General features: G+C 41.1%; 1 protein-coding gene across 11 annotated transcripts in view; it reads right to left on the bottom strand.

The window, feature by feature from the left end:
• FBRSL1 (fibrosin like 1) overlaps nt 1-24,626 on the bottom strand; it is a 1,105,387-nt gene that overhangs the window by 585,437 nt on the left and 495,324 nt on the right. The gene's annotated exons all lie outside the window — the stretch shown is intronic.

The raw sequence follows: 24,626 nt of genomic DNA, 5'->3' as shown, positions 1-24,626 counted from the left end.
ATATTTTAGAGGCCTGATGCCCTAGCATTATCTAATCCATGTCAAAGAAATTTGAGAACTTGAGGGACAAAGCCAAATAAATATTACTTTCATTAAAGGGGCAGTCAACACCCAAAACAACTTTATCCCATACCTTCGATCCGCCAAAGACAATGCGCCTGCACCGCATCCCATTTTCAACACCTCTAACGTTATACGAGTAATCGTCTAAATCACATACGTTTTTCTAATAGAGATATGGTAGCCAAGCTCCTCCCCCTCCTCTTTCATCCCCTTCCATGCTCATTCATGTATGAACCATTGACGCATGCGCATTTTAAGTTCCGTCAGTTTTCAAGCCAAAATCAGAAGTGCAAGCGTGAACAAATGTTAAGAATCCAGCAGAGGATTCAATTCTGATTGGCTAATTCAATTAAACTGAAACTTACTATGTCACAGTGGGGGAAGTTTGGCTGCCATATCTCCATTAAAAAAAGTAAATTTATGCTTACCTGATAAATTAATTTCTTCTATTATACGACGAGTCTACGGATTCATCCTTTACTTGTGGGATATTATCCTGCTGCTAACAGGAAGTGGCAAAGAGCACCACAGCAGAGCTGTCTATATAGCGCCTCCCTTAGCTCCACCCCCCAGTCATTCGACCGAAGGTACAGAAAGAAAAAGGAGAAACTAAAAGGTGCAGAGGTGACTGAAGTTTAAAATAAAAAAATATAATCTGTCTTAAAATGACAGAGCGGGCCGTGGATTTGTCGTACCATAGAAGAAATTAATTTATCAGGCAAGTATAAATTTACTTTTCTTCTATAAGGTACGATGAGTCCAAGGATTCATCCTTATCTTGTGGGATACAATACCAAAGCTACAGGACACAGATGAACGGGAGGGACAAGACAGATGGTTAAACAGAAGGCACCACTGCTTGAAGAACTTTTCTCCCAAAAATAGCCTCCGAAGAAGCAAAAGTATCAAATTTGTAAAATTTGGAAAAGGAATGAAGCGAAGACCAAGTCGTAGCCTTACAAATCTGTTCAACAGAAGCATAATTTTTAAAAGCCCATGTGGAAGCCACCGCTCTAGTAGAGTGAGCTGTAATCCTTTAAGGAGGCTGCTGTCCAGCAGTCTCGTATGCCAAACGGATGATGCTTTTCAGCCAAAAAGAAAGAGAGGTAGCCGTAGCTTTTTGACCGCTACGTTTTCCAGAATAGAAAACAAACAAAGAAGATGTTTGACGGAAATCCTTGGTTGCTTGCAAGTAAAACTTCAAAGCACGAACCACGTCCAAGTTGTGCAACAGACGCTCCTTCTTAGAGGAAGGATTACGACACAGAGAAGGAACGCAAATTTCCTGATTGATATTCCTATTAGTAACAACCTTAGGAAGGAATCCAGGTTTGGTACGCAAAACCACCTTATCAGAAAACAAGATAAGGCGAGTTGCGTTGCAACGCAGATAGTTCAGAAACTCTTCGAGCCAAAGAGATAGCAACTAAAAACAGAACTTTCCAAGATAGAAGCTTAAAGGGACATGAAACCCACATTTTTTCTTTCATGATTTAGAAAGAGAATGTAGTTTTACACATCTTTCTAATCTACTTCTATTATCTAATTTGTTTTATTCTCTTGATATTCTTTGCTGAAAAGCATATCTAGATATGCTCAGTAGCTGCTGATTGGTTGCTGCACATAGAAGCCTCGTGTGATTGGCTCACCCATGTGCATTGCTTTTTCTTTAACTGAGGATATCTAAAAAATGAAGCAAAATAAATAATTGAAGTAAATTGTAATGTTGTTTAAATTTGTATTCTCTATCTGAATCATGAAAGAAAGAATTTGCGTTTAGTGGCCCTTTAATATCTATGGAATGCATAGGTTCAAACGGAACCCCTTGAAGAACTTTAAGAACTAAATTCAAACTCCATGGCGGAGCAACAAGTTTAAACACAGGCTTGATTCTAACTAAAGCCTGACAGAACGACTGAACGTCTGGAATATCTGCCAGACGTTTGTGCAGTAGAATTGATAAAGCAGATATCTGTCCCTTTAAGGAACTAGCTGAAAGCCCCTTCTCCAATCCTTCTTGGAGAAAGGACAAAATCCTAGGAATCCTGATCTTACTCCATGAGTAGCCTTTTCCTAGTGACAGGCTTTCGAGCCTGAGTCAAGGTATCTATGACCGACTTAGAGAAACCCCGCTTGGATAAAATCAAGTGCTCAATCTCCAAGCAGTCAGCCGCAGAGAAACTAGATTTGTATGCTGGAACAGACCTTGAATCAGAAAGTCCTGTCTCAGTGGCAGAGTCCATGGTGGAAGAGATGACATGTCCACCAGGTCTGCATACCAAGCCCTGCGTGGCCACGCAGGTGCTATCAAAATCACCGAAGCTCTCTCCTGTTTGATTCTGGCAATCAAACGAGGAAGGAGAGGAAATGGTGGAAACACATAAGCCAGGTTGAACGACCAGGGTACTGCTAGAGCATCTATCAGTACTGCCTGAGGATCCCTTGACCTGGACCCGTAACAAGGAAGTTTGGCATCCTGACGAGACGCCATCAGATCCAATTCTGGTATGCCCCATTGCTGAATCAATTGTGGAACACCTCCGGATGGAGTTCCCACTCCCCTGGATGAAAAGTCTGACGACTTAGAAAATCAGCTTCCCAGTTCTCCACTAGTAGGATATAGATTGCTGATAGATGGCAAGAGTGAGTCTTTGCCCATCAAATTATTTTGGTAACCTCTATCATCGCTAGAGAACTCTTTGTTCCCCCCTGATGATTGATATAGGCTACAGTCGTGATATTGTCCGACTGGAATCTTATAAATCTGTCCGAAGCCAAGTGAGACCACGCCTGAAGCGCGTTGAATATCGCTCTCAGTTCTAGAATATTTATAGGGAGGAGAGCCTCCTCCTGAGTTCACAAACCCTGTGCTTTCAGGGAATTCCAGACTGCACCCAAGCCCAATAGGCTGGCATCCGTCGTCACTATGACCCATGCTGGCCTGCGAGAAAACATTCCCTGGGACAGATCATCCTGTGACAACCACCAAAGAAGAGAGTCTCTGGTCCCTTGATCCAGATTTATCTGAGGAGATAAATCTGCATAATCCCCATTCCACTGTTTGAGCATGCATAGTTGCAGTGGTCTGAGATGCAAGTGAGCAAACGGAACTATGTCCATTGCCGCTACCATTAGTCCGATTACCTCCATACACTGAGCCACTGACGGCCGAGGAATGGAATGAAGAGCTCGGCAGGTGGTTAAAATCTTTGATTTCCTGACCTCCGTCAGAAAAATTTTCATGTCCACCGAATGGAACTCTTGTGAGAGGGATAAGTGGACTCTTTTTTACATTCACCTTCCACCCTTGAGATCTTAAAGTCAACACAATGTCCGTGTGAGATTTGACTAGTTGGTAAGTCGACGCCTGAATTAAGATATTGTCCAGATAAGGCGCCACTGCTATGCCCCACGGCATTAGAACCGCCAGAAGGGACCCTAGCACCTTTGTGAAAATTCTGGGAGCTGTGGCCAACCCGAAGGGAAGAGCCACAAACTGGTAATTCTTGTCCAGAAAGGCGTACCGGAGGAACTGGTGATGATCTTTGTAGATAGGGATGTGTAGATACGCATCCTTTAAGTCCACGGTGGTCATATATTGACCCTCCTGGATCATTGGTAAAATAGTCCGAATGGTCAAAATCTTGAAGGATGGGACTCTGAGGAATTTGTTTAGGATCTTGAGATCTAAAATTGGTCTGAAGTTTCCCTCTTTTTTGGGAACCACAAACAGACTGGAGTAGAACCCCTGCCCCTTTTCTGTTTTCGGAACTGGGCAGATCACTCCCATGGTATATAGGTCTTCTACACAGTGTAAGAACGCCTCTCTTTTTGTCTAGTTTACAGACAATTGAGAAAGATGGAATCTCCCCCTTGGAGGAGAATCTTTGAAATCTAGAAGATATCCCTGGGTTACGATTTCTAAAGCCCAGAGCAAAGAGTGTAAGTAGGAACCTCTAGAAATCTGTCCATTTTACACAGTTTCTCTGGAACTACAATAGGGTCACAATCATCCAGAGTCGCTAAAAACTCCCTGAGCAATAAGCGGTGTTATAGTTTAAATTTAAAAGCCGTCATTATCTGAGTCTGTCTGAGGGAACATCTTTCCTGAATCAGAAATCTCTCACTCAGACAGAAAATCCCTCACCCCCAACTCAGAACATTGTGAGGGTACATCGAATATGGCTAATAAAGCGTCAGAGGGCTCAGCATTTACTCTCACACCAGACCTACTGCACTTCCTCTGCAACCCAGGCAGCTTAGATAAAACCTCTGTGAGGGTAGTATTAATAACTGCGGCCATATCTTGTAGGGTGAAAGAATTAGACGCACTAGAAGTACTTGGAGTCGCTTGAGCGGGCATTAATGGTTGTGACACTTGGGGAGAATTAGATGGCATAACCTGATTCCCTTCCGACTGAGAATCATCCTGCGACATACTTTTAGTAGATAAAATATGTTCTTTGCAATTTATTGACCTTTCAGTGCCTGAGGGACACATTCTAAGTGGGGGTTCCATAATGGCTTCTAAACATATTGAACAACGACTTTCCTCAATTGCAGACATGTTGAACAGGCTAGTAATGACTACAAACAAGCATGAAAACACTTTATTTAGTGAAAAAAAACATAATTTATGCTTACCTGATAAATTTATTTCTCTTGTAGTGTATCCAGTCCACGGAGTGGTGACTGTAGTTTAATTAAAATTTAGACCTGCCTTAAATGGACAGGGCGGGCCGTGGACTGGATACACTACAAGAGAAATAAATTTATCAGGTAAGCATAAATTATGTTTTCTCTTGTTAAGTGTATCTAGTCTACGTATAATCCATTACTTGTGGGATACCAATACCAAAGCTTAAGTACACGGATGATGGGAGGGACAAGGCAGGAACTTAAACGGAAGGAACCACTGCCTGTAGAACCTTTCTCCCAAAAACAGCCTCCGAAGAAGCAAAAGTGTCAAATTTGTAAAATTTTGAAAAGGTGTGAAGGGAAGACCAAGTCGCAGCCTTGCAAATCTGTTCAACAGAGGCCTCATTTTTAAAGGCCCAGGTGGAAGCCACACCTCTAGTAGAATGAGCTGTAATCCTTTCAGGGGGCTGCTGTCCAGCAGTCTCATAGGCTAAGCGTATTATGCTCCGAAGCCAAAAGGAGAGAGAGAGGTTGCCGAAGCTTTTTGACCTCTCCTCTGTCCAGAGTAAACGACAAACAGGACAGATGTTTGACGAAAATCTTTAGTAGCCTTAAGTAAAACTTCAAGGCACAGACTACATCCAGATTATGCAAAAGACGTTCCTTCTTTGAAGAAGGATTAGGACACAATGATGGAACAACAATCTCTTGATTGATATTCCTGTTAGAAACCACCTTTGGTAAAAACCCAGGTTTGGTACGCAGAACTACCTTGTCTGAATGAAAAATCAGATAAGGAGAATCACAATGTAAGGCAGATAACTCAGAGACTCTTCGAGCCGAGGAAATAGCCATCAAAAACAGAACTTTTCAAGATAAAAGTTTAATATCAATGGAATGAAGGGGTTCAAACGGAACTCCCTGAAGAACTTTAAGAAACAAGTTTAAGCTCCACGGGGGAGCAACAGTTTTAAACACAGGCTTAATCCTAACCAAAGCCTGACAAAATGCCTGGACGTCTGGAACTTCTGCTAGACGCTTGTGCAAAAGAATAGACAGAGCAGAGATCTGTCCTTTTAAAGAACTAGCTGATAAGCCTTTGTCCAAACCCTCTTGGAGAAAGGACAATATCCTAGGAATCCTAACCTTACTCCATGAGTAACTTTTGGATTCACACCAATAAAGATATTTACGCCATATCTTATGGTAGATTATCCTGGTGACAGGCTTCCGAGCCTGTATTAAGGTATCAATGACTGACTCGGAGAAGCCACGCCTTGATAGAATCAAGTGTTCAATCTCCATGCAGTCAGTCTCAGAGAAATTAGATTTGGATGATTGAAAGGACCTTGTATTAGAAAGTCCTGCCTCAGAGGCAGAGTCCATGGTGGAAGAGATGACATGTCCACAGGCGCTATCAGAATCACTGATGCTCTCTCCTGTTTGATTTTGGCAATCAGTCGAGGGAGCAGAGGAAACGGTGGAAACACATAGGCCAGGTTGAAGAACCAAGGAGCTGCTAGAGCATCTATCAGCGTTGCTCCCGGGTCCCTGGACCTGGATCCGTAACAAGGAAGCTTGGCGTTCTGGCGAGACGCCATGAGATCCAGTTCTGGTTTGCCCCAACGATGGACCAGTTGAGCAAACACCTCCGGATGGAGTTCCCACTCCCCCGGATGAAAAGTCTGACGACCCAGTTCTCCACGCCTGGGATGTGGATCGCTGACAGGTGGCAAGAGTGAGACTCTGCCCAGCGAATTATCTTTGAGACTTCTAACATCGCTAGGGAACTCCTGGTTCCCCCTTGATGGTTGATGTAAGCCACAGTCGTGATGTTGTCCGACTGAAATCTGATGAACCTCAGTGTTGCTAACTGAGGCCAAGCTAGAAGAGCATTGAATATTGCTCTTAACTCCAGAATATTTATTGGGAGGAGTTTCTCCTCCTGAGTCCACGATCCCTGAGCCTTCAGGGAGTTCCAGACTGCGCCCCAACTTAGAAGGCTGGCATCTGTTACAATCGTCCAATCTGGCCTGCGAAAGGTCATACCCCAGGACAGATGGACCGAGAAAGCCACCAGAGAAGAGAATCTCTGGTCTCTTGATCCAGATTTAGTAGAGGGGACAAATCTGAGTAATCCCCATTCCACTGACTTAGCATGCATAATTGCAGCGGTCTGAGATGCAGGCGCGCAAATGGCACTATGTCCATTGCCGCTACCATTAAGCCGATTACTTCCATGCACTGAGCCACTGACGGGCGTGGAATGGAATGAAGGACACGGCAAGCATTTAGAAGTTTTGATAACCTGGACTCCGTCAGGTAAATTTTCATCTCTACAGAATCTATAAGAGTCCCTAGGAAGGAGACTCTTGTGAGTGGTGATAGAGAACTCTTTTCCACGTTCACTTTCCACCCATGCAACCTCAGAAATGCCAGAACTATCTCTGTATGAGACTTGGCAATTTGAAAGCTTGACGCCTGTATCAGGATGTCGTCTAGATACGGAGCCACCACTATGCCTCGCGGTCTTAGAACCGCCAGAAGTGAGCCCAGAACCTTTGTAAAAATTCTCGGGGCAGTGGCCAACCCGAAGGGAAAAGCTACAAATTGGTAATGCCTGTCTAGGAAGGCAAACCTTAGGAACCGATGATGATCTTTGTGAATCGGTATGTGAAGGTAGGCATCCTTTAAGTCCACTGTGGTCATGTACTGACCCTCTTGGATCATGGGTAGGATGGTTCGCATAGTTTACATTTTGAATGATGGAACTCTGAGGAATTTGTTTAAGATCTTTAGATCCAAGATTGGTCTGAAGGTTCCCTCTTTCTTGGGAACCACAAACAGATTTGAATAAAATCCCTGTCCTTGTTCCGTCCGCGGAACTGGATGGATCACTCCCATTACTAGGAGGTCTTGCACACAGCTTAGGAATGCCTCTTTCTTTATCTGGTTTGCTGATAACCTTGAAAGATGAAATCTCCCTTGTGGAGAAGAAGCTTTGAAGTCCAGAAGATATCCCTGAGATATGATCTCCAATGCCCAGGGATCCTGAACATCTCTTGCCCACGCCTGGGTGAAGAGAGAAAGTCTGCCCCCCCCACTAGATCCGTTTCCGGATAGGGGGGCGTTCCTTCATGCTGTCTTGGGGGCAGCAGCAGGCTTTCTTGCCTGCTTGCACTTGTTCCAGGACTGGTTAGGTTTCCAGGCCTGTCTGGAATGAGCAACAGTTCCCTCTTGTTTTGAAGCAGAGGAAGTTGATGCTGCTCCTGCCTTGAAATTTCGAAAGGCCCGAAAATTAGACTGTTTGGCCTTTGATTTGGCCCTGTCCTGAGGAAGGGTATGACCCTTGCCTCCAGTAATGTCAGCAATAATTTCCTTCAAGCCAGGCCCGAATAAGGTCTGCCCCTTGAAAGGAATGTTGAGTAATTTAGACTTTGAAGTCACGTCAGCTGACCAGGATTTAAGCCATAGCGCCCTACGCGCCTGGATGGCGAATTCGGAATTCTTAGCCGTTAGTTTAGTCAGCTAGCTTAAGCGTTCTAAGCTTGTCAATAATTTCATTCAATGGAGCGGTCTGGATGGCCTCTTCCAGGGCCTCAAACCAGAATGCCGCCGCAGCAGTGACAGGCGCAATGCATGCAAGGGGCTGTAAAATAAAACCTTGTTGAATAAACATTTTCTTAAGGTAACCCTCCAATTTTTTATCCATTGGATCTGAAAAAGCACAACTGTCCTCAACCGGGATAGTGGTATGCTTTGCTAAAGTAGAAACTGCTCCCTCCACCTTAGGGACCGTCTGCCATAAGTCCCGTGTAGTGGCGTCTATTGGAAACATTTTTCTAAATATAGGAGGTGGGGAAAAGGGCACACCGGGTCTATCCCACTCCTTGCTAATAATTTCTGTAAGCCTTTTAGGTATAGGAAAAACGTCAGTACACACCGGCACCGCATAGTATCTATCCAGCCTACACAATTTCTCTGGAATTGCAACTGTGTTACAGTCATTCAGAGCAGCTAATACCTCCCCAAGCAATACACGGAGGTTCTCAAGCTTAAATTTAAAATTAGAAATCTCTGAATCAGGTTTCCCCGAGTCAGAGATGTCACCAACAGACTGAAGCTCTCCGTCCTCATGTTCTGCATACTGTGACGCAGTATCAGACATGGCTCTAACAGCATTTGCGCGCTCTGTATCTCTCCTAACCCCAGAGCTATCGCGCTTGCCTCTTAATTCAGGCAATCTAGATAATACCTCTGACAGGGTATTATTCATGATTGCAGCCATGTCCTGCAAGGTAATCGCTATGGGCGTCCCTGATGTAATTGGCGCCATATTAGCGTGCGTCCCCTGAGCGGGAGGCGAAGGGTCTGACACGTGGGGAGAGTTAGTCGGCATAACTTCCCCCTCGACAGAACCCTCTGGTGATAATTCTTTTATAGATAAAGACTGATCTTTACTGTTTAAGGTGAAATCAATACATTTAGTACACATTCTCCTATGGGGCTCGACCATGGCTTTCAAACATAATGAACAAGTAGGTTCCTCTGTGTCAGACATGTTTAAACAGACTAACAATGAGACTAGCAAGCTTGGAAAACACTTTAAAACAAGTTTACAAGCAATATAAAAAACGTTACTGCGCCTTTAAGACACACAAATTTTCCCAAATTTTGAAATAACAGTGAAAAAAAACATAATTTATGTAAGAACTTACCTGATAAATTCATTTCTTTCATATTAGCAAGAGTCCATGAGCTAGTGACGTATGGGATATACATTCCTACCAGGAGGGGCAAAGTTTCCCAAACCTTAAAATGCCTATAAATACACCCCTCACCACACCCACAATTCAGTTTAACGAATAGCCAAGAAGTGGGGTGATAAAAAAGGAGCGAAAGCATAAAAAAAATAAGGAATTGGAATAATTGTACTTTATACAGAAAATCATAACCACCACAAAAAAAAAAGGGTGGGCCTCATGGACTCTTGCTAATATGAAAGAAATGAATTTATCACGTAAATTCTTACATACATTATGTTTTCTTTCATGTAATTAGCAAGAGTCCATGAGCTAGTGACGTATGGGATAATAAATACCCAAGATGTGGAACTTCCACGCAAGAGTCACTAGAGAGGGAGGGATAAAAACAGAATTTATGCTTACCTGATAAATTACTTTCTCCAACGGTGTGTCCGGTCCACGGCGTCATCCTTACTTGTGGGATATTCTCTTCCCCAACAGGAAATGGCAAAGAGCCCAGCAAAGCTGGTCACATGATCCCTCCTAGGCTCCGCCTACCCCAGTCATTCGACCGACGTACAGGAGGAAATATGCATAGGAGAAACCATATGATACCGTGGTGACTGTAGTTAGAGAAAATAATTCATCAGACCTGATTAAAAAAACCAGGGCGGGCCGTGGACCGGACACACCGTTGGAGAAAGTAATTTATCAGGTAAACATAAATTCTGTTTTCTCCAACATAGGTGTGTCCGGTCCACGGCGTCATCCTTACTTGTGGGAACCAATACCAAAGCTTTAGGACACGGATGAAGGGAGGGAGCAAATCAGGTCACCTAAATGGAAGGCACCACGGCTTGCAAAACCTTTCTCCCAAAAATAGCCTCTGAAGAAGCAAAAGTATCAAATTTGTAAAATTTGGCAAAAGTGTGCAGTGAAGACCAAGTCGCTGCCTTACATATCTGGTCAACAGAAGCCTCGTTCTTGAAGGCCCATGTGGAAGCCACAGCCCTAGTGGAATGAGCTGTGATTCTTTCAGGAGGCTGCCGTCCGGCAGTCTCATAAGCCAATCGGATAATGCTTTTAAGCCAAAAAGAAAGAGAGGTAGAAGTTGCCTTTTGACCTCTCCTTTTACCAGAATAAACAACAAACAAAGAAGATGTTTGTCTGAAATCTTTAGTGGCCTCTAAATAGAATTTTAGAGCACGGACTACGTCCAAATTGTGTAACAAACGTTCCTTCTTTGAAACTGGATTCGGACACAAAGAAGGTACAACTATCTCCTGGTTAATATTCTTGTTGGAAACAACTTTCGGAAGAAACCCAGGATTAGTACGCAAAACCACCTTATCTGCATGGAACACCAGATAGGGCGGAGAACACTGCAGAGCAGATAACTCAGAAACTCTTCTAGCAGAAGAAATTGCAACCAAAAACAAAACTTTCCAAGATAATAACTTAATATCTACGGAATGTAAGGGTTCAAACGGAACCCCTTGAAGAACTGAAAGAACTAGATTAAGACTCCAGGGAGGAGTCAAAGGTCTGTAAACAGGCTTGATTCTAACCAGAGCCTGAACAAACGCTTGAACGTCTGGCACAGCTGCCAGCCTTTTGTGAAGTAAAACAGATAACGCAGAGATCTGTCCCTTCAGAGAACTTGCAGATAATCCTTTCTCCAAACCTTCTTGTAGAAAGGATAGAATCTTAGGAATTTTTATCTTGTTCCATGGGAATCCTTTAGATTCACACCAACAGATATATTTTTTCCATATCTTATGGTAAATTTTTCTAGTTACAGGCTTTCTAGCCTGAATCAGAGTATCTATTACAGAATCTGAAAACCCACGCTTTGATAAAATCAAGCGTTCAATCTCCAAGCAGTCAGTTGGAGGGAAACCAGATTCGGATGTTCGAATGGACCTTGAACAAGAAGGTCCTGTCTCAAAGGTAGCTTCCATGGTGGAGCCGATGACATATTCACCAGGTCTGCATACCAAGTCCTGCGTGGCCATGCAGGAGCTATCAAGATCACCGAAGCCCTCTCCTGATTGATCCTGGCTACCAGCCTGGGAATGAGAGGAAACGGTGGGAATACATAAGCTAGGTTGAAGGTCCAAGGTGCTACTAGTGCATCCACTAGAGTCGCCTTGGGATCCCTGGATCTGGACCCGTAACAAGGAACCTTGAAGTTCTGACAAGAGGCCATCAGATCCATGTCTGGAATGCCCCATAATCGAGTTATTTGGGCAAAGATTTCCGGATGGAGTTCCCACTCCCCCGGATGGAATGTCTGACGACTCAGAAAATCCGCTTCCCAATTTTCCACTCCTGGGATGTGGATTGCAGACAAGTGGCAGGAGTGATCCTCCGCCCATTGAATTATCTTGGTCACTTCCTCCATCGCCAGGGAACTCCTTGTTCCCCCCTGATGGTTGATATACGCAACTGTCGTCATGTTGTCTGATTGAAACCTTATGAATTTGGCCTTTGCTAGATGAGGCCAAGCTTTGAGAGCATTGAATATCGCTCTCAGTTCCAGAATGTTTATCGGGAGAAGAGATTCTTCCCGAGACCATAGACCCTGAGTTTTCAGGGGTTCCCAGACCGCGCCCCAGCCCACCAGACTGGCGTCGGTCGTGACAATGACCCACTCTGGTCTGCGGAAGCTCATTCCCTGTGACAGGTTGTCCAGGATCAGCCACCAACGGAGTGAATCTCTGGTCCTTTGATCTACTTGAATCGTCGGAGACAAGTCTGTATAATCCCCATTCCACTGTCTGAGCATGCACAGTTGTAATGGTCTTAGATGAATTCGTGCAAAAGGAACTATGTCCATTGCTGCAACCATCAATCCTATTACTTCCATGCACTGCGCTATGGAAGGACGAAGAACAGAATGAAGTACTTGACAAGAGCTTAGAAGTTTTGATTTTCTGACCTCTGTCAGAAAAATCCTCATTTCTAAGGAGTCTATTATTGTTCCCAAGAAGGGAACTCTTGTTGACGGGGAAAGAGAACTTTTTTCTATGTTCGCTTTCCATCCGTGAGATCTGAGAAAGGCTAGGACGATGTCCGTATGAGCCTTTGCTTTTGACAGAGACGACGCTTGAATCAGGATGTCGTCCAAGTACGGTACTACTGCAATGCCCCTTGGTCTTAGAACCGCTAGAAGGGACCCTAGTACCTTTGTGAAAATTCTCGGAGCAGTGGCTAATCCGAATGGAAGTGCCACAAACTGGTAATGCTTGTCCAGAAAAGCGAACCTTAGGAACTGATGATGTTCCTTGTGGATAGGAATATGTAGGTACGCATCCTTTAAATCCACCGTGGTCATAAATTGACCTTCCTGGATGGTAGGAAGGATCGTTCGAATGGTTTCCATTTTGAACGATGGAACCCTGAGAAATTTGTTTAGGATCTTGAGATCTAAAATTGGTCTGAATGTTCCCTCTTTTTTGGGAACTATGAACAGGTTGGAGTAAAACCCCATCCCTTGTTCTCCTATTGGAACTGGATGAATTACTCCCATCTTTAACAGGTCTTCTACACAATGTAAGAATGCCTGTCTTTTTATTTGGTTTGAAGATAATTGAGACCTGTGGAACCTTCCCCTTGGGGGTAGTTCCTTGAATTCCAGGAGATAACCTTGATAAACTATTTCTAGTGCCCAAGGATCCTGAACATCTCTTGCCCAGGCCTGAGCAAAGAGAGAAAGTCTGCCCCCCACCAGATCCGGTCCCGGATCGGGGGCCATCCCTTCATGCTGTTTTGGTAGCAGTGGCAGGCTTCTTGGCCTGCTTACCCTTGTTCCAGCCTTGCATCGGTCTCCAGGCTGGTTTGGGTTGAGAAGTATTACCCTCTTGCTTAGAGGATGTAGAAGTAGAGGCTGGTCCGTTTCTGCGAAAGGGACGAAAATTATGCTTATTTCTAGCCTTAAAAGACCTATCCTGAGGAAGGGCGTGGCCCTTTCCCCCGGTGACGTCTGAAATAATCTCTTTCAAATCAGGACCAAACAGTGTTTTACCCTTGAAAGGGATGTTAAGCAATTTTGTCTTGGAAGACACATCCGCTGACCAAGACTTTAGCCAAAGCGCTCTGCGCGCCACGATAGCAAACCCTGAATTTTTCGCCGCTAATCTAGCTAATTGCAAAGCGGCATCTAGAATAAAAGAGTTAGCCAATTTAAGTGCTTGAACTCTGTCCATAACCTCCTCATACGAAGATTCTCTATTGAGCGACTTTTCTAGTTCTTCGAACCAGAAACACGCTGCCGTAGTGACAGGAACAATGCATGAAATTGGTTGTAGAAGGTAACCTTGCTGAACAAACATCTTTTTAAGCAAACCCTCTAATTTTTTATCCATAGGATCTTTGAAAGCACAACTATCTTCTATGGGAATAGTAGTGCGTTTGTTTAGAGTAGAGACCGCCCCCTCGACCTTAGGGACTGTCTGCCATAAGTCCTTTCTGGGGTCGACTATAGGAAATAATTTCTTAAATATAGGGGGAGGAACAAAAGGTATGCCGGGCCTTTCCCATTCCTTATTTACTATGTCCGCCACCCGCTTGGGTATAGGAAAAGCATCGGGGGGCACCGGAACCTCTAGGAACTTGTCCATCTTACATAATTTCTCTGGAATGACCAAATTGTCACAATCATCCAGAGTAGATAATACCTCCTTAAGCAGTGCGCGGAGATGTTCTAATTTAAATTTAAATGTTACAACATCAGGTTCAGCTTGTTGAGAAATTTTTCCTGAATCTGAAATTTCTCCCTCAGACAAAACCTCCCTCCTGGCCCCTTCAGATTGGTGTGAGGGTATGTCAGAAACGTTATCATCAGCGTCCTCTTGCTCTTCAGTGTTTAAAACAGAGCAATCGCGCTTTCTCTGATAAGTAGGCATTTTAGATAAAATATTTGCAATAGAATTATCCATAACAGCCGTTAATTGTTGCATGGTAATAAGTATTGGCGCACTAGATGTACTAGGGGCCTCTTGTGTGGGCAAAACTGGTGTAGACACAGAAGGGGATGATGCAGTACCATGCTTACTCCCCTCATCTGAAGAATCATCTTGGGCAATATTATTATCTGTGGCATCATTGTCCCTACTTTGTTTGGACACTATGTCACAATTATCACATATATTTAAATGGGGAGACACATTGGCTTTCATACATATAGAACATCGCTTATCTGATGGTTCAGACATGTTAAACAGGCTTAAACTTGTCAACAAAGCACAAAAAACGTTTTAAAATAAAACCGTTACTGTCACTTTAAATTTTAAACAGAACACACTTTATTACTGAATATGCGAAAAAGCATGAAGCAATTGTTCAAAATTCACCAAAATTTCACCACAGTGTCTTAAAGCCTTAAAAGTATTGCACACCAAATTTGAAAGCTTTAACCCTTAAAATAACGGAACCGGAGCCGTTTATACATTTAACCCCTATACAGTCCCAGGTATCTGCTTTGCTGAGACCCAACCAAGCCCAGAGGGGAATACGATACCAAATGACGCCTTCTATAAGGTTTTTCAGTGGTTCTTAGCTCCTCACACATGCATCTGCATGCCTTGCTTTCCAAAAACAACTGCGCATTAGTGGCGCGAAAATGAGGCTCTGCCTATGACTAGAGAAGGCCCCCATCTGAAAAAGGTGTCCATACAGTGCCTGCCGTTTTTTAACAACAATCCCCAAGATTATAATAACTATAAAGAGTTATAATCTGCCAAATATGCTTAGCAAAGTAATCGTTTTAGCCCAGAAAAATGTCTACCAGTTTTTTAAGCCCTTATAAAGCCCTTTATTCTTTTACTTAATCTAAGAAAATGGCTTACCGGTCCCCATAGGGAAAATGACAGCCTTCCAGCATTACAAAGTCTTGTTAGAAATGTGGCCAGTCATACCTCAGGCAGAAAAGTCTGCCAACTGCTTCCCCCAACTGAAGTTACTTCATCTCAACAGTCCTGTGTGGAAACAGCAATCGATTTTAGTAATGTTTGCTAAAATCAACTTCCTCTTACAAACAGAAATCTTCTTCTCTTTTCTGTTTCAGAGTAAATAGTACATACCAGCACTATTTTAAAATAAACACTTGATTGAAGAATAAAAACTACATTTAAACACCAAAAAACTCTTAGCCATCTCCGTGGAGATGTTGCCTGTGCAACGGCAAAGAGAATGACTGGGGTAGGCGGAGCCTAGGAGGGATCATGTGACCAGCTTTGCTGGGCTCTTTGCCATTTCCTGTTGGGGAAGAGAATATCCCACAAGTAAGGATGACGCCGTGGACCGGACACACCTATGTTGGAGAAATAAAGACAGCCAATTCCGCTGAAAAATTAATCCACTACCCAAATCAAAAAAGTTTCAATTTTTATAATGAAAAAAAATGAAAATATAAGCAGAAGAATCAAACTGAAACAGCTGCCTGAAGTACCATTCTACCAAAACTGCTTCTAAAGAAGAGAAAACATCAAAATGGTAGAACATAGTAAAAGTATGCAAAGAAAACCAAGCCATTGCTTTGCAAACCTGATCCACAGAAGCTTCATTCTTAAAAAACCCAGTAAGTAGAAACTTACCTAGTAGAATGAGCCATAATCCTCCGAGGCGGTAATCCACCCGACTCCAAATAAGCATGATGAATCAAAAGTTTAAGCAAGATGCCAAATAAATGGCAGAAGCCTTTTGACCTTCCTAACACCAGAAAAGATAACAAATAGACTAGAAGACTATCTGAAATCTGAATAGCTTCAACATAAGATTTCAAAACTCTTACCATATCCAAAGAAAGTAAGAATCTTACCAAAGAAGTCTTAGGAAAAGACAATAATTCTTTCCTAATGTTGATAGAAATCACAATTTTAGGTAAGAATTGAAATGAGGATAGCAAAAACCACCTTATCCTGATGAAAAAAATCAGAAAAGGAGACTCAGAAGAAAGAACTGATAATTAAAAATTGTTCTCGCTGAAGAGATGTCTAAAAAGAACAATACTTTCCATGAAAGTAAATAATGTCTAGAGAAAACATATGCTCAAATAGAAGAGCCTGTAAAGCCTTTAGAACCAAATTAAAACTCCAAGGAGGAGAAATTGGCTTAATGACAGGTTTGATAAGAACCAAAGCCTGAACAAAATAATGAATAACAGGAAGGAACACTGCCTTACCCTGATGAAAAATCAGAAAAGGAGATCCACAAGAAAGAGCAGAAAACTCAGAAACTCTTCTAGCAGAAGAGATAACCAAAAGGAACAATACTTTCCATTAAAGTAATTTTAATATCCAGAGAACGCAAAGGTTCAAACGGAGGAGCCTGTAAAGCCCTCAGTACCAAATTGAGACTCCAAGGAGGAGATATTGACTTAATGACAGGTTTGATACAAGCCAAAGCCTGTACAAAACAATGAATATCAGAATAAATAGCAATCTTTCCGTGAAAAAGAACAGAAAGAGTAGAGATTTGTCCTTTCAAAGAACTTGCAGACAAAACCTTATCTAAACCAACCTGAAAAATTGTAAAATTCTAGGAATTCTAAAAGAATGCCAAAAGAATTTATGAGAAGAACACCAAGAAATGAAAGTCTTCCAAACTCGATAATAAATCTTTCTAGAGACAGATTTATAAACCTGTAACATAGTATTAATCACTGAGTCAGAGAAACCTCTATGACTAAGAATCAAACGTTCAATCTCCATACCTTCAAATTAAATGATTTGAGATCCTGATGGGCTTTGAGATAAAAAAAATCTGGTCTTAACGGAAATGTCCAAGGTTGGCAACTGGCCATCCGAATGAGATCCGCATACCAAAACCTGTGAGGCCATGCTGGAACCACCAGCAGAACAAACAAACGCTCCATTAGAATTTTGGAAGAACTAGAGGCGGAGGATATAGACAGAATGATAATTCCAAGGATGTGTCAATGCATACGCTACTTCTGCCTGAAGATCCCCAGACCTGAAAAAGGCCCCTGGGAAGTTCCTTGTTAAGACGAGAGGCCAACAGATCTATTTCTGGAAGCCCTCACATCCGAAAAATTGAAAAACATATCTGGGTAAAGACCATTCTCCCGGATGTAAAGCTTGATAAACAGAGATAATCCGCTTCCCAAACATCTATACCTGGGAAAAGGACCCCAGAATTTAGATAGGAGCTGGATTTAGCCCAAGCAAATATCCGAGATACTTTCGTCACAGTCTAAAGACTGATAGTCACACCCTGATGAATGACATACACCACAGATGTGATAATGTCTGAAAAAAACAATAAACGTCTCTTCTTCAAAAGAAACCAACTGAAGAACTCTGGGAATGCACGGAGTTCCAAAATATCAAATGGTAATCTCGCCTCCTGAGATTGCCAAACCCCTTGTGCTGACAGAGAACCTCAGACAGCCTCCCAACCTAAAAGACTCGCATCTATAGAGATCATGGTCCAGGTTGAGAGACCTGTAGAACTAAATGATGGTGATCTTAACCACCTAATCAAAGATAGATAAACATAGAATTTGAAGATTTAAAAAGTGAAATCCAAGAATCCCTGCACCATTATTCAAAATAATAGAGACTGAAGGTACCGACAGACAGAACCCAATAAAAAAGTCAAAGACAGTGACACAATCTATCTGGAAACCTAAAAAAGGTGACCCTTGTGTGAGGAATCAAGAGCTTTTGATAAAAAAGCTCCTCTAACCATGTCTTGAAAAAACAAAGTTGAATCATATGAGATTCCGTAGTCTCAGAAATTAAAAATAATCTGAATGAAAACAGAAAATGAAGATATGCATCTATTGTATCTAACGAAAACAAATAATGCTATTACTGACCAAAAAAAGGCAGAATAGACCATATAAATACCAAAAGATTTTCTATCTTTGGAACAATGAATAGTTTTGAATAAAAACCTCAAAACCCAGTTCCTAAAAATGGAACAGGAATAAATACCCCAGAAGATTCCAGATCTGAGCAGCGCTTGAGCCCCAACAGGTGATTAGCCGCACTTCAACATTACCCAAAATATATAGGAAAATGTTAGCCTTACTGGAATAGCTGGAATATAAAAAGAGAGAAAAAGACTTCTCATAGACGGTTTAACTCTAAATTTTATTCTACAACAAAATCTAAGAAATTTGGACCGAATAGAACCAAAAAAACTTCCACTTAAAAACATGTTACTTGGATAAGAATTTAGAATTTTGTTCCTGAGTAAGAACAACCGAACTAAAATAAGCTCAAAGTTTTATTCTTAGAACTCAATCTTGAAGCCCAGAGTAACAGTTAAGAAATGAATCAAATAATTGATTATCTTGGAAAAAAGAAATAAGGATTTTTAGAAATCACAAAATTCGTCTAGCTAAAAACAGCTAAAGACATAGATTAAACCTCATTTGTGAAAATATTCAATAAAATGAAGATACAAATGAAATCATTAGCATGTTAATCCAGTTAAAGGACCAGTCAACACCAGACTTGCATAAACAAATGCAAGACAACAAGACAAATGCAACAGCACCCAGTCTGAACCTCAAATGAGCAGAACACTTTGTCCCTTAACAATGCTAAATAAAACATAATCTGATACTTTAATTTAAAGTAAACAGAATAAATGAAGCAATTGCAACATCATTCAAATAAATCACAGGTGAAAAATAATTTTCCTTAAATAGGATACAACCATCTAAAGGAAAAATAAATACTATTTTGCTATAGAAACAATAGCATAATTAGCAGGAGTAGAGATAGCCCCATTAAATTGGAGAACCATCAAAATTGAAAGGAATTGCCGGCAAAGAATATAATTTAAATCCTTTAAAGAAGGAATAAAAGAAAATTCCCAGCCTATTCCATTCCCTAGTATGAGGAACTGGAAAAAAACCTCTGAAAATACAGAAGAATAAATAAGCAGAAATAAAATGTTAGTTAGTCTGGAAAGAACTAATTACCTTAATATCCAAAATAATCAACACCTTTTCAACAAAGAACAAATATACTTTAAAAATAAAAAAGTGGATTTGATAGTGTCAATATCTGATGAAATGAGAAAAACATCATCAGAGAAGGATAAATCATTATGTAGTTGGTCATTTGAAACTGCAATAATTAAAAAAGAAGTTTGAAAAAGACCTAAAATTTTTTTATTAGAAGGCACAATGTCAGACAAAGCCTTTAAACTAGAATCAGAAAAATATTCTTATAAATCTTCTACGTAATTCTTGAACATAAGATGTAAATAGAATAGCAAATATATAAAGCATAAATACTAACGGATTCTGCATGTAAAAGTTTATCATGATAACTTATTACAAACCATAGCTAAAGAAAAACATTCATAACATTTTTAAAATAAATGAACTTAGCTTTGGTAGGACTGAACCTCAGTCAAAGCGAATCCCTTAGAACGATTTTGAAACAGGAACAGAGAAATCTTGCAATATGTAATAGAAAAAAACAATCTTTAAATGCAAAATTATCAAATTCCTTAAATGACAGTTTCAGGAATGGGAAAAGAAATGCAAAATAATAAGCTTCTAAAAGCCAGAAGCAATAAAAAAGTGAGATTTAAATAACCACATTTTTTGGCGCTAAAAATGACGCCCACATTATTGGCGCTAAATACAACGCCCATATTCTTTGGCGCCAAGTATGACGCCACATCCTCTGACGCCGAAACCGACGCCCACATTTTTTGGCGGGAAAAAAATGTCTGAATACACATGCGTCAAAAAATGACGTTTACAGAATACAACTTCCGGCGTCGACTACGGCGCTGGAAATGAAAACATTTTTTGCGCCAAAAAAGTCCACGCCAAGAATGACGCAATAAAAAGCAACATTTTCAGCCCCCGCGAGCCTAACAGCACGCAGGGAAAATGGCCAATTGAGAATTTTCAAGGTAATGAAAAATAAATTGAATTAAAATGCATTATCCCAAATAATGAAACTGACAGTCTGAATTATAAAGGAATACTGATTATCCTGAATCATGGCAAATATAAGTTTAAAAGACATATATTTAGAACTTTATATATAAAGTGCCCAACCATAGCTTAGAGTGTCACAAAAAATAAGATTTTACTTACCCCAGGACACTCATCTACATATAGTAGATAGCCAAACCAGTACTGAAACGAGAATCAGTAGAGGTAATGGTATATAAGAGTATATCGTCGATCTGAAAAGGGAGGTAAGAGATGAATCTCTACGACCGATAACAGAGAACCTATGAAATAGATCCCGTAGAAGGAGACCATGGTATTCAAATAGGCAATACTCTCTTCACATCCCTCTGACATTAACTGCACTCAGAGGAAAACCGGGCTCCAGCCTGCTGTGAAGCGCATATCAACGAAGAATCTAGCACAAACTTACTTCACCACCTCCACGGGAGGCAAAGTTTGTAAAACTGAATTGTGGGTGTGGTGAGGGGTGTATTTATAGGCATTTTAAGGTTTGGGAAACTTTGCCCCTCCTGGTAGGAATGTATATCCCATACGTCACTAGCTCATGGACTCTTGCTAATTACATGAAAGAAAATGCAGTTACACTAACGAAATTTTTACATTGTATGTAATAAGTTAGCAGAGCATTGCACCCACTTGAAAATGGATGATTAACCCCTTAATACCAAAAACGGAATAACAAATGACAAAAACGTTATTTAAACAGTCACAACTGCCACAGCTCTACTGTGGCTTTTTACCTCCCTCAATACGACTTTTGAAGCCTTTTGAGCCCTTCAGAGAAGTCCTGGATCATGCAGGAAGATGCTGGATGTCTGTGTCTGTAATTTTTGCTGTGCAAAAAAACCCCAAAATAGGCCCCTCCCACTCATATTACAACAGTGGGAAGCCTCAGGGAACTGTTTCTAGGCAAAATTCAAGCCAGCCATGTGGAAAAAAACTAGGCCCCAATAAGTTTTATCACCAAACATATGTAAAAAACGATTAAACATGCCAGCAAACGTTTTAAAATACACTTTTATAAGAGTATGTATCTCTATTAATAAGCCTGATACCAGTCGCTATCACTGCATTTAAGGCTTTACTTACATTACTTCGGTATCAGCAGCATTTTCTAGCAAATTCCATCCCTAGAAATATATTTTAACTGCACATACTTTATTGCAGGAAAACCTGCACGCTATTCCCCCTCTGAAGTTACCTCACTCCTCAGAATATGTGAGAACAGCAAAGGATCTTAGTTACTTCTGCTAAGATCATAGAAAACGCAGGCAGATTCTTCTTCTAAATACTGCCTGAGATAAACAGTACACTCCGGTACCATTTAAAAATAACAAACTTTTGATTGAAGAAATAAACTAAGTATAAAACACCACAGTCCTCTTACGACCTCCATCTTAGTTGAGAGTTGCAAGAGAGTGACTGGATATGGCAGTGAGGGGAGGAGCTATATAGCAGCTCTGCTGTGGGTGATCCTCTTGCAACTTCCTGTTGGGAAGGAGAATATCCCACAAGTAATGGATGATCCGTGGACTGGATACACTTAACAAGAGAAACAACAATCTTAAAAAACTGTACTGCGCCTTTAAGAGAAAAAAAAGCATACACGTTATGCAAAACTGCTTTAAAATGCACCAAATTTTTCAATTTTTTTTAAAGCAGACTCAATATGTGTAGTTAAGTTCGCCCCACAAGAAAATTTAACATTTAACCCTTTATTGTGCAAACCGGATTGAATTAAGGCCTAAATCTGGAAAAAACACCACAGCACCTTGCCACAGCCCTTCTGCGGCGGCTACCTGCCCTCAGGGATTGTAAATATGGGGTTAAAGCTTCGATTTGGCCCAAAACTTCGACAAGGGCCCTCAGGAGTTGGAGCTTGCCGAGTGAAAACAACTGCGCATCTGAGGCGTGAAAATAGGCCCCACCCATCTCACTTGATGTCTCTACAGCCTCAAAGAACAGCACCAGAGCGGTTTTAAACTAGCCATGTGGGTTCTGAGACCCAAAAAATAATCCAAGCGTACCCTCAATAAAGTTGCCCAAAAAACGTTATTGCCCACAAAACGTTAACAGCACATATATATATAACATTATATATATATATATATATATATACACACACACACACACACTAAGTTGAAACCCCAATACCAAGTAAAATAGTGCTGTACAGCCAGATTAACAAACCGGTTTAATCACAAACTATCGAAATTATTGGAGCAGTGTTTGGTGCATTACCTTGCTTCTAGGCTTCATGAACCTGTGTGACCGGACTCGGGGGAAACTGGTGGAGGTAAGGCCGGGGGACGTGCGCAATCACAATGTCCTGCCTCTCTCTCTGCTGCCTGCAGAATGTGGCAACTCCACCGCTCTGACCCTCTTTCCCCTTCCCATTGGTGTCACACTAATCATCGTACTCCGTCTGTCCAGCTCTCCTGAAGTCTGCAGACTACGCGGTTAGTAACCCCAGGCTAAGTGCTCCTCTGGCCATCTAATATTTTGTAAAGTTTGTGCTCAATGCGCCAGGGGAGCGCTTAGCCCGGGGCATTTGTGGCTAGTTCCCGGACACGGAGCCTCAGACCGGGCAGGTGGCAACCCTAGTTATAAGGCAATGATTGCCACATGAAATATCATTACAGGTACAAATCCCCAAATCCGGAAATCCAAAATCCACACTATTAAATATTACAAAATCCAAACTATTCTGAAATTCAAACATTTTCTGGCCCCAAACAGTTTTAATAAAGGGTTTTCTACCATGTTTTTTTTTAAAAAATTTTGGGGTTTTTTTTTAGCAATTTTCTGAATATGCATGATATAACATGACTTATAAAGGGTAACTCACAGGGTGGGGCAGGTATGTAGAATAACAATAAATATACAATAAATCTGCAGGCAAACACAGTAGGTTAATAAATACCCTTCTTCCCCTAATAAGCAAACAACATGAGGGCATAACAAAGCTGGACAGTTGGAGTGATGCTGCACTAAGCTGCCAGAGACACTATGCTGTGGAGCAAACACATGCATACACCATATGCACTTTTGTTTTACCAATATTTTTTCCTTTAGGTAGATCATTTAGAGCATCTGCTTTTGTACTATTTGACCAAACTAACCATAATCTACATTGTCTGCATATACTGACCATATAGTTCCCATGTTTGATATTTTTTTCATTCCTATGTAACAAGATATGCTGATATAGTTCACACTGCTTAATGGGACATTGTACACTAGATTTCTCTTTGCATAAATGTTTTGTAGCTGATACATTTTAAAAGCCCATCTGGGAGCTTTAGTTTTGCTTATTTTATTTTTTAAATAACATTGTGCCGATTTTTAGACTCCTAACCAAGCCCCAAATATTTATATGTATACTAATGTCTACAGGCTACTGGTTATGTAATGTGTCTTTTTCATATGCAGGGGAGGGGCGTGTCTGCTCTTCTTGCTTTCCTATCCCCTTTCAGTGGGTGTCCCAGCCTAACCTCATCAACAGTGCTAAAATGGGAGCTGCTAAGTAAGTTTTTTTATAAAAGGCTTTATACTGGATTTTTTTTATCAGTATCTGTGCATATTCTTCTTTATAGCAGTGTCTATTACATGCACTTATATAAAAATTGGTGTATACAGTTCCTTTAAACGGGACAGTAAATACCTTGTAATTCCAAGATCTGTCAGCAATCATACAATAACGTAAAAGGTGAGTGTCATTGTTTTTTTTTTGGAATGCATTAACACCTTGTTTGCTGTTTTTCAATAACCACTTCACTCACCATTTGCCTTATTTGGAGGAGCAAATCAGATATTTTAGTTTGCAAAATATCCATTGCTTTGCAGTTTATTATCAGACCAACCATGCTGAAGTCTAATAGCGACAGATATGTGACAGAGTTAAACTTGAAGAACCTCCCATGAGCACTTTTACACTTTAGAATTAGAAAACAAACTATTTGTAGAAATAAATTGCAGGAAAAGGCGGCAAAATAAATAATTCAAGTATATTGCAAAGTCTTCTTACTAAACATAATTAAAGGGACATAATACTCATATGCTAAATCACTTGAAACTGATGCAGTATAACTGTAAAAAGCTGACCGGAAAAACATAATTTATGTAAGAATTTACCTGATAAATTAATTTCTTTCATATTGGCAAGAGTCCATGAGCTAGTGACGTATGGGATATACAATCCTACT

The sequence above is a fragment of the Bombina bombina genome, chromosome 2, assembly GCF_027579735.1.
Source record: "Bombina bombina isolate aBomBom1 chromosome 2, aBomBom1.pri, whole genome shotgun sequence".
NCBI lineage: Eukaryota > Metazoa > Chordata > Amphibia > Anura > Bombinatoridae > Bombina > Bombina bombina.
This window is presented reverse-complemented; position numbering and strand designations above follow the sequence as displayed.